This window comes from Pteropus medius, unplaced genomic scaffold (genome assembly GCF_902729225.1).
Source record: "Pteropus medius unplaced genomic scaffold, Ma_sr-lr_union100, whole genome shotgun sequence".
Taxonomy (NCBI): domain Eukaryota; kingdom Metazoa; phylum Chordata; class Mammalia; order Chiroptera; family Pteropodidae; genus Pteropus; species Pteropus medius.
In genome coordinates, this window is record NW_024354503.1 from 6,449,298 (window position 1) to 6,460,303 (window position 11,006).

An 11,006-nucleotide genomic window follows, 5' to 3' on the forward strand; every position below is an offset into this window, starting at 1 on the left:
TGTTGTTGTAAATGGTAAGATTTCATTCTATGATTCCATTTTTTATGCCATTCTGGAAAAGGCAACAGTTTGGGGCCAGAGAAGATTGAGAAAAGGGGAGGGGTGACTAGAAAAGAGGACAAAGGAACTTTTGAGGGTGATATAAATGTTTGATATTTTGACTGTGGTAACAGATGAACGTCTGTATGAGTTTGTTAAAACTCATAGAACTGCATAAGAAAGGTGAACTTACTATATGTAAATTATATCTCAATAAGCCTGACTTTAAAAATTGAAATAAATGGAGAAAATATAGAAAGCAAGGACTTTTTAAATATTTTTAATTACACACGTAATAAAATTACACAATAATCCATTATGCTTTTTAAAAAATTAGAACGTTACTGGTCAATCTAAGTCCTGTGTGTAATAGCTCCCATCCAGATTCCTTTTTTTTTTCCTAAAGAGTATTCACTGATGTGTGTTCTTCCAGATGTTTTTTTAATTAATATATACAATATGGGGCCGTAGAAAACGTATAACACTAGGTTTACTGTGCACACGTGTACGCTCTTTATTACATTAATGGTATCATGCGGTACACTATTTAACAGCCCTTTCACCCAATTTTTTTGTATGTGTCGATACAAGATCTACTTCATTCAAAGTGTAGTATTGCTTTTTTTCTTCGTTAATGGTATGCTGTACCTTATTTTGTAACTCTTAACAGTGTTTTCTTTTTTTTTTTAATGTCTAATTCACTCCATGAAAGTGCAGCAGACAGCATTCCACTGTATGAACACACCACATTCTGCTAATCTGTAGTTGTAATGATGGAAGATTAGGTTGCTCTGTTTTTCGCTGGTATAGTGATCCTGTGCCTCCAGTGCTCGCTTCCTGGGACCGCTTCAAGGTGGACGGCTAGAAATGGCACAGGCTTGTGCCTTTTCAATTTTAATAGGGTGGTATACGTGACTTCCCCGGACAGGTATCCACGGCCCCAGAGGAGCAGGATTTACCACGCATCCGACTGCAAGAACGACTCTCCCATCTGCCCCGCGGTCTACTATAGCGCAAAAAGCGCCTCGGTTCCCTCCCGCGACCGCTTTCCCCGCCTCTCCTCTTGCACCTCCCCCTAACCCCCGCACCTTCCCAGCAAGCACTGCGTATTTGCATATCGACTTCTTTTTTTCTCTAATAAATAAAAACCAAAAGATAAATCATCGTGTCCTTGTGAAGAATTTCCTCTGGCTCTGAAGGTGTTGAAATTTCCTCCTCAACTTCAGAAACATGAGATAAGAAATTTATATATTTTTTTCCCCACCCTTACCATAATAGGGATTCGCCTACACTGCCACTCTGTTCTAGATAAGATAGAAGCAAAAAGGGCTTCTGTCGTGAGTGGCACACGTAGGGCAGCTTGGTTGCTCTTCGTGCGGAATCGACATCAAGAGATTTCGGAAGCATAATTTTTTGGTACTTGGGCAGCTAGTGATCGTTGGTCCTGGCGCCCTTGGTTTTGAGTATAAAAGACAGTGGAGCGACAATTCGGCTTTGTTCGGGAATGAGGTTTATCCAAGGGCACGTTACTTTATACAGCCAGAAGGAATGTCTACAATTCTTCCAGGTGTGATGAAATCATGTTGTAAGAGTTTGACTTTGTGAAAATTTCTTCCTCTTTTACCAGGCATGCATATTCCTTCCTGAGTTATTCTTCCTATAACTTTTGTCCGTTGAAAACATAGGGGCAATAGTTTAAAAGACTAAACAGCATTCTCTTAACTGCTGGCGACAACCTTTCTGGACAACCTTTCTGGACGGCAATTCAGCAATAGATATTTCATCAGCAATAGATATTCCATCTCCTAGGTATGATGTGTCAGAAATTTAGTGTTCCAACTATTTATGGACACTGAAATTTAAATTTCATATAATTGTCACATATCACAATAGTATTCTTTTTTTAATTTTTGTGTGTGTGTGTCAACCATTTACAAATATAAAAATCATTCTTAGGTTCTCAGGCAGTAGTATAGTTTACTGGCCCCTGGCCTACACATTCACGAGCAATAAGAGCCCAGTCAAACCAACTATTGGATACCCACAAATGGAATACTGTGCACTCATTAAAATGTTGAAATAGAAGCATTTATGGTAATGGTTCACCTCTATGGAGTACTTATCAAGTGCCAGGCCCCGTATTAAGCATTTAGTATGCATTAGCTCCTATAAATCATAAACTGTTGAGGTAGATAGTAGTAGTATACTCACTTTACAAATGAGAAAACAGAAACTCTGGGAGGCCCAGATCACAGAACCAGAAAGCAGCTAGAGGTGAGGCTAGGCCTTCTGACAGAAATGAGTTACTCTGACTACACAGAATACCCAAGGGGAATGTCAATTATACTGGAATCTGTTAGAGGGGAAGATTTATTGGGGAAGTGAAGTTTTTTCTCCTTTTGCTTGTTCATATTTTCTTATTAAATATGGAGTACATGAAAAGGTTAGAGAAATAATGAGGATAAATAGGCACTGGAATACAAATGATGAAAAATAAAATCAGATTCAGAAAGAAGCCACTCTTAAAAGGCCACATATTATGAGATTCCTTTTATAGGTAATGTCCAGAAATGGCAAAAATATAGAGGCAGAAAGTAGAATTAGGGGTTGCCTAGGGCTGTAGGTAGGAGGAGAGATTGACTACAAATGAGCATGAGGGATCCTTTGGGAGGCGAAGGAAATGTTCTTAAACTAGATTGTGGTGAGAGTTGCACAAGTCTATAAATCTACTAAAAATCATTGAATTGTACATTTAAAATGGGTGAATTTTACAATATGTAAATTATAGTTTAATAAAGCTGTTTTAAAAAAAAAATCAAGAGCTAGAAGGAGAAAAGTTCACCTAGCTAGGAGCCTGAGAATCTATAATCAGGTTAGGAAGTTCTCTAATTTAGAAACTTGACCTAAGTGGATTTCCTGCATCTGAGCTTCTGTGTGTTAGCTGATCATGTCAATGACTTCCTCATTTAAAACCCTTCAATGGCTAGCTTGAGTTAACATACTGTAAGTCTCAAGAAACTCATCATCCTCTTTGTTCTAAGGACTCCAGCCATACCAGTCTTCTATTTCTGAAGCCACTATTCGCAGAACCTCAGGACTTCCAGAAAATTCTCTCCTTTACCTGGAAATGCTTTCTCAACTCCATCTCCATCTATCTCTTCTTCCAAAGTGGCTAACTCCTCCTCATTCTTCATATCTCAGCTCAAACATCACTTCCTCAGGGGAATCCTCCTTGACCTCTCCTCACCCCTCACTAAGTTAGCTCCCCTACACTCTGTTATGCGTTATGCTCTTTCATGACACCGTAGACTTCTCTGCAGAACATTATCATGATCATTATTAATGCATTAGTTGTAAAATTAGTTGTTCAATATTTATATTCCCCAGCCAGAATGTCACCTACGTGAATGCAGGGAACCTGTCTACATCATGTACACCATTTGGGTCCTTCGTGCTTGGTGTAGTACCTGACACATAGTAGGTATTCAATACATATTTGTAGAGCACTTCACAGTCTATGAAGTACTTGTGCATATGAAGTACTTGTACATTGGCCACTATTTATTAAGCACTTACTATGTCCTAGGATATAGGATTAAACAAGACAATCTGCTTCTAGAGAGTTGACTGTACTCTCCTAATTAGGATAAGAACAGTCTTCTCATTTTACAGGTAGTCTAAGTTTACACTACTTGTAAAGAAGGAACAGATCCTTCCAAACTAAAATGAATTGCCTTCTAATAAGATCATAGACTCCCAACAGGATGGATTTACTACAAGTGATTCAGGGAGATGGATTTTAAAAGGCCATGAAGCTTTGGCATTTTGAAGGGTAGAGCGGAAGAGGGTGTAAATTTGTCAGAAGAGAAGAGGAAGTTTCTATCTTTCAGGTGAGCAGATGCAAGCATGGCTCTTCTCTTAAAACCAACCAAACCTGGTCCCTGAGCTCCCTGATATCCAGATCAGTGACCACAGACAGGAAATGACGGTCACAGAAATATTGTGTTTATATACATTAACAATCCAAGAAAAAATTTAAGAAAATCCCATTTACAATGACATAAAAAAGAATAAAATACTTAGGAATATTAAAACTTAGGAATATTAAAAAATCCACTTAGGTCAAGTTTCTAAAACTTAACCAAAGAAGTGAAACTTAACTAAGGAGGAGTGTAACTTGTATACTGAAAGCTACAAAACAGTGCTGAAAGAAATTTAATAAGACATAAATAGGAAGAAATCCCATGTTCATAGATTGGAAAACAGTATTGTTAAGATGTCAATATTAGCAAAGCAATCCTTCAATTTAATGCAATCTCTATGAAAATCCTAATAACATTTTTTGCAGGAATAGAAAAACCCAACCTAAAATTCATATGGAATCTCAAGGGACCCTGAATAGCCAAAATACTTGAAAAAGAACACAGTTGGAAGACTACGATTCCTGATTTTAAAACTTACTAAAGCTACAGTAAATAAAACAGTGTGGTAGTGGTATAAAGACAGACATGTAGACTAATGAAATAGACCAGAAAATCCAGAAATAAATCCTGACATCGAGTTGGATTCTTAACTTACAGCACATGCAAAAAAGAACTCAAAATGGATAAAGATCCAAACAAAAGAGCTAAAACTATAAAGTTCTTAGAAGAAAACAGGGGGAGAGCTTCATGACATTGGATTTAAATATGACACTAAAAGTATAGGCCACAACAACAAAAAATAAGTAAATTGGACTTCATAAAAAATGTAAAACTTTTGTTTATCAAATGCCACTATCAGGAGAGTGAAAGATATCCCAAAGAAACAGGAGAAAGTATTTGCAAATCATATATCTGATTAGGAGTTAATATCCAGAATATATAAAGAACTCCTACAACTTAACAATCAAAAAGCAAACTCAATTCTACAATGAACAAAAGTCTTGAATACACATTTCTCTAAAAATATACAAATGGCTTATAAGCACATGAAAAGAAGCTCAACATCATTAATCATTAGGAAAAAGCAAATCAAAACCACAATGAGATACCACTTCACGCCTAGCAGCATGGGTCTATCAAAAACAAACAAACAAAAAAACCAAAAAAAAAAAAAAACAGAAAATAACCAGTGTTTGTACAAATGTGAAGAAATTAGAACCCTTGTGCACTGTTTGAGGGAACATAAAGTGGTATAGCCGCTATGGAAAGCAGTATGGCGATTCCTGAAAAAACTGAAAATAGAATTGGTATATGATCCAGCAATACCACTTTGGGGTATATACCCCAAAGAACTGAAAGTAGAGTCTCAAAGAAATATTTGTATACCCAAAACACAACAACAAAAAGGTGGAAACAATTCAAATGTCCATCAAAGGATGAATGGATAAACAAAATAAATGAATATCCATACAATGAATATTATTTGGCCATAAAAAAGAAGGAAGTACAGATACATGCTACAACATGGATAAACCTTGAAACATTATGCTAAGTGAAATAAGCCACACTCAAATGAACAGATATTGTATGATTCTACTTATTTGTGGTACCTAGAATAGTCAAATTCATAGAGAAAGAAAGTAGAACAGTGGTTACCAGGGGTTGGGGTGGGGAGGTATGAGAAGTTATTGTTTAATGAATACGGTTTCAGTTAAGGATGATGAAAGTTTCAGAAATGGATGGCAGTGACGGTTGCATAACAATGTGAATGTACTTAATGCCACTGAACTGTATACTTATATATATATTTTTAACGCCTACAGCACCTGGTCTTCCTAGGTGGTCCTCCATCCAAGTACTAACCAGGCCCGACGCTGCTCATCTTCCAAGATCAGACGAGATCAGGCACGTTCAGGGTGGCATGGCTGTTGACTTGAACTGTACATTTAAAAATGGTTAAAATGGTAAAATTGGTGTCATGCATATTTTACCACAATTTTAAAAATTAAAAATGAATAAAATTAATTTAAGGAAATCATGGTGAAAAGCAAAGTTTGGGGCATGCCTATTATATCTCAGGCTGGAAGCTGCTCACCAGCTCAGGAGACTTACACTCTAGTTGGCAAAACAGTGTGTAGGTGGAGAGACCAAGGCCCAGAGAGGGCCTTAACTAAGGTCCTGTAGCCAGTGGCTGATTGGGCTCTATGAGTTCTGTAAGGCAGATGGGTGGTACCAGTTGGAGCATTAATAGTGATACCAGCTGGCATTTCTTGAGTGCTTACTACATTCCAGACATTGTTCCAAGTCCTTTTGTGAGTGCAGATTACCTCGTTTACTCTTCATAACCCCCCTGTGAGTGAGATACCATTACCATCTCCCTTTACAGATGAAGAAACAGGCTGAGACAAGGATCCAAGGTCCCAGAGCCAGTAGGACTTGAATCTTGTCCTGACTCCAAAACCAGAAAGTTAGCCTTTTGTTTTTGTCCTGTGGTGGACACTGGATGAGGGTGGGGCTGGGGTGGGACAGGAGGTGAGTCACTTGACTGTATCTAGATTTATCAGACTTTTTTCTTGCACCCATTAGCTGAACTTCTTCCTTTTTTCTCTTTGCATCCTTTTCTGATTCATTCTCCATCTGTTAGTAACTTCTGGCTCTGGAGAATGTGATGCAGAGGGCGGGGTAAGCTGTAGAGGGTGGGGAGGTAGACAGTCCTTAATAAACAAATATTTTTTGATTGCTCTCTATGTTCCAGGCAATGTTTAGGGGCTGGAGCCCTGCCGTGAATAAAATAGACCTGTCTCTGCTCTCAAGGAGATTCTATTGCAGGGTATATATATGTGTGAGGCAGGGTGAGGGGTAGAGGCGGGTAGAAGGGAAGGGGAAGTGGGGGAGGGGAAGGGAGTGGGTAGAGACAAGGAACAAGATAGGTCAGGTGTCAGTAAGGGTTATAAAAGAAATGTGAGAAAGTGACTGTCTGGGGACATAACTAAGACACAGTCAGAACAGGGGAGGCATGGCTCAGGAACTGAAACCTGAAGAATGAGAAAGAGCTAGCTGAAGATCTGGAAGGAGTATTCCAGGGTCCCAGTGGGGAAACAGCAAAGGCAAAGAGTATGAAATCCATGTGTTAGAGGAACATGGAGGCTAGTGAGGCTGGAGTGGAGTGACAGAAAGAAAAGATCCCAGCGCCAGCTCATGTAGGGTCTCATAGACCATGATGAAGAGGAGTTCAAGGTTACTTCTAAGGGGAAGAGAGGCCACTGGAAGAATTAAGAATGAAGATTGGAAGACAGCATGACTGAAAATGGGAAGACCAATGTAATGTAACAGAGGCAGGTGATGATGGTAGTCTGGACCAAGTGGGGATTCAGAGAGGAGGTGGTATTAGAGGGGTCTTTAGTAGGTGACTGAGTGATAGTGGTCTCTGAAGTGGAAGAGACAAGAGGAGAAGCTAGTTTGTTGGTGGGGATCTAAGGGGAGATGGGGATAGAAATTCTGAATTCAGTTGTGAACTTGTTGAGTTTACAGACGCAGTGGTTGGCCAGCAGCTGGTGACACTGTTCTAAGCTGGAAGTAGATACTTGGGAGGAGAGACTAGATACTGCCAACTGAGGACTCATAGGCTGCATCTCTTCACAGATGCTTAATATTGAGCCCAGAGGGTGCTTAAAGTTTTTGTTTTTTAAGTTGGTTGTCAACATTTAAAAATCCAGAAATATCAAATAAACTCAGGATTTCCACCTCTTCTTCCAAACTGGATGCTCTGGTCATACTGGGCTCATGTCCTGGGAAGGCCATGGCAGGTTGGTAGAGAAGCTGCTGCCCTACAGGTGGCGTATAAACCCAATGGCTGGTCTGACACCCCACCAGGCCTGCTGTGGATTCCATTCAAGGTCTGGTACTGGCGGCACTGGAGTTTCAACGTCTAGTATGGGCAAGAGGTGGTAACGTAGAAGAGGAAAATGTTGGCCTGGCACAGAGCCTGTACTTTGGATAGACCCATTGGGAGTGGCAGCTCTGTGCTTCTCAGCCTTGTCACCGGGGGTGTGCCACTTAATTTCACTGAGCCTGTCTTGCCTCTTCCAGAAAATGGAATAACACTCCCTACCTGGAAAGCAAATTCCCTACCTGGAGTTTCACCTATGAGAAATCTCTTAGCACAATGACAAAAAACAAACAAACAAACAAACAAACAAACAAACAAAAAACCCACAGAGAAAGAGTTTAAGCAATGTTAGTTTCTTTTCCTTTCAATCCGGTGAGAAGCTAGTCTCAAGAAATTAGAATGGTGAAGCCATAGCACAGGCTGTGGTACTAGCTCTGCCATTTACCAACTATGCAAGCTCAGTTTTCCTATCTATAAGATGGGGACACAACTAGTACCTTACCTTGTGGAGATTAAAGTTTAAAATGGCATGGCACTCAGTAAGTGTTAGCCATTATTTTTGTCACCACTGTTGCTGTTACTTAGCATGTCATAAATATACTCAAGAGCTAACAGAGCCATGTTTCTTATACCAGGCTGGTCATCAGAGTCATCTAGGGACATTTTAGAAAATATTCGTGTCTGGGCTCTACCCTCAGAGATCTCAACTGAATTCATTTGGGATGGGACCCTGGTATGGATATTTTACAAAATCTCCCCAAGTGATTCTACACGTAGCCAGGAATAGAAGACCCACAGTGGAGGAAGCATTAGGAGCATGGGCTCTGATGTGTAACTGCCTATGTTCAAATCCAATCCAGCCAACAAACAGATGAACTTGGTAAAGTTCCTAACCTCTCATGTTAAACTGGGTTAATAACAGGACCTGGAAGTTGTATAGATCTAAAGTGCTTAGAGCAATGCCTGGCAGCTAATAAGCTCTCAGCAGGCCTGGGCATTACCATCCCTCAGTTTTCATGCTGTTTCCAAACTGACTGCAGCCACTGTAGGCCTGTGCCTAGCTCACACCCACGACCTCCCTAAGGGGCCTGGATGCCTTGAACATCCCACACTGGGGCTTCTCCTAACTCTGCCAGCTGCCCCCAAAGTTATTTTTTTGCCCTTCCACTGTTTGGCTTTTTAATTTACTCCAAATGAATGGAATTATTTCCCAAACAAAATTTGTCTGCTCAGATATCAGAGAGACCCCAGGAATGCTAGAGGGGAAGATAGAACCAGACTGGCCATTCAACTGTCTCTCATGTTCAAAAAAAGGAGGCGGCAGAGGGGAGAGAATTATTTTCTTCAATGCTTAGGACACAGTGTTTTGTAGGGAAAAATAGTATAATACGAAATTATACATTCAAGATAATTCGTCCAGGTAAAGGACAACAATTCACAGAAAAAAGATTGGAAGGAAATATGCCAGATATTAAAGTGTTTTGCTTCTCTGCTTCTTTTATGCACTTTATAATTTTCTACAGTGAACATGTAATTAACAGGAAAAACAATTCAGAGAAAAAAAGGGAAAGTCTTTACATGACTTTCCTCTTAAAATAATCATTTTATTGCTTTGTCTTAGTTCCTCTTTCCTATCAAAAATTTTTAAAGAAAGAATTGTTTCTACTTGCTGTTTCTGCCAGTTACCTTCCCATACACTACTTGATCCATCATAATCTGGCTTCATCTCCAACCTTGGAGGTGACCCTACCCTGGAAGAACCAACAATGATCTCTTAGTTGCCAAATCCAGTGGCTTCTTTTTCCTTGCCAGAGTTCTGCAGTATCCAACATTGTTGGCGCCATCCCTTTCTCCTGGAAGCTTCCTGACTGCTCTCTGGACTTCCTCTCTCCACTCTGTCCAGGGGTCTAATCTTTCCAACCACTTCTGGTTGGTCTCCGTAGGTTCCTCAAGGCTTAATGTTCCCCAGGTTTGGGCCTCCAGCCCCCTCCTTCTGCACAATTTCCTTGGAGTGACCTCATCCACTCTTGGCATCTATGGTCCCATCTACATGGCAGATCTTAAATTCCAGCTCTGGCCTCTTGCCTGGGACAAGTCAATCCAACTCCCTTCTCAACACTTTCATTTGTATGTCCCTCGAACACCTCAGATCCAACAAATCCAAATGGACTCATCATTTCAACTTTCCACCAATCCTCAACCAACATTTCCTTTGTTCCTTCATTGGGATCATTCTTGTTCCTTTCTTTTCTCACACCCCATATTTGGTTGGTCACTAAGGCCTGTTCATTCCAATTTGGAACTGTCTGGAGCACATCTGCTGATGTGTTCTGACTCTGCCCTGCATGAGGCCCTCTTTCTCCCTTGCCTGGATGATCATAGTCATTTCCCCACAGTTTTCTTTTCCTGGTCTTTCTCCTCTTGAATCAGTATCTTATAATTTTTCAGATCATTCATTCCTTTGTTCGATCAACAAACATTTGCCATGTACCAAATTCTGCTCCAAATACGATATGGAGTAAATGATAAAGACACAAAATAGGTAAATAAATAATCTAGGGGATTTCAAATTGTGGGGATTGCTATGAAGGTAAGCAGAAGGGTTGAAAAAGTAACTAGGGCATGGGGAGGGAAGGTCTGTCACATGTGGTCTTTGTCCTGAAATAGTCACCGACATGAATATGACAGGTGCCCTAATGGAACCAGGGGCAGCAATGGTAGAGAAGAATGTGGCTGGGGACTCTACTTTAGGTTGGGAGTCAGAGAAGGCACAGTGAGGGAAGGGTAGAGAAGAGTGGGGCAGGAAGGAGATCACGCTTGGTGGCCCTGGAGGAGGATCTGAGTTTTATTCTAAGTGCAATGGGAGGCTATTAAAGGGTTTATAACAGTGAAGTCACATTTTTTATCCCTTTAAGAAATTACTAACTCTAGGTGCTTAGGGTAGATAGCATTTGGGGATGGGGTGGATAGGGTTGCCAAGTATTGGGAAATTATTGCAGTGATCTTGGCAAGTCTTGTGGGCTGGCGATGGGTGTTAGCAATGCATTTGGAGAGGACTTAAACATCCCTTGGGTACCCACCCGCTGCAGGATAGCTCCTTACTCTTTATGACAATCATCTGGTTCCAGCCTCCCTCTTCAGCCCCATCTCCCTTC

The 11,006-nt window shown here is 40.4% G+C and overlaps 1 non-coding gene and 1 pseudogene across 1 annotated transcript; one reads left to right on the forward strand and one right to left on the reverse strand.

Moving 5' to 3' along the window:
* The first annotated feature begins 1,360 nt into the window (after positions 1 to 1,360).
* On the forward strand, positions 1,361 to 1,494 carry LOC120596479 (U11 spliceosomal RNA). The gene has a single exon (XR_005651170.1). It is a non-coding gene; the product is annotated as a U11 spliceosomal RNA (small nuclear RNA).
* Positions 1,495 to 5,776: 4,282 nt separating this feature from the next.
* Positions 5,777 to 5,895, reverse strand: LOC120596400 (uncharacterized; annotated as a pseudogene).
* Between the last annotated feature and the right edge of the window lie 5,111 nt (positions 5,896 to 11,006).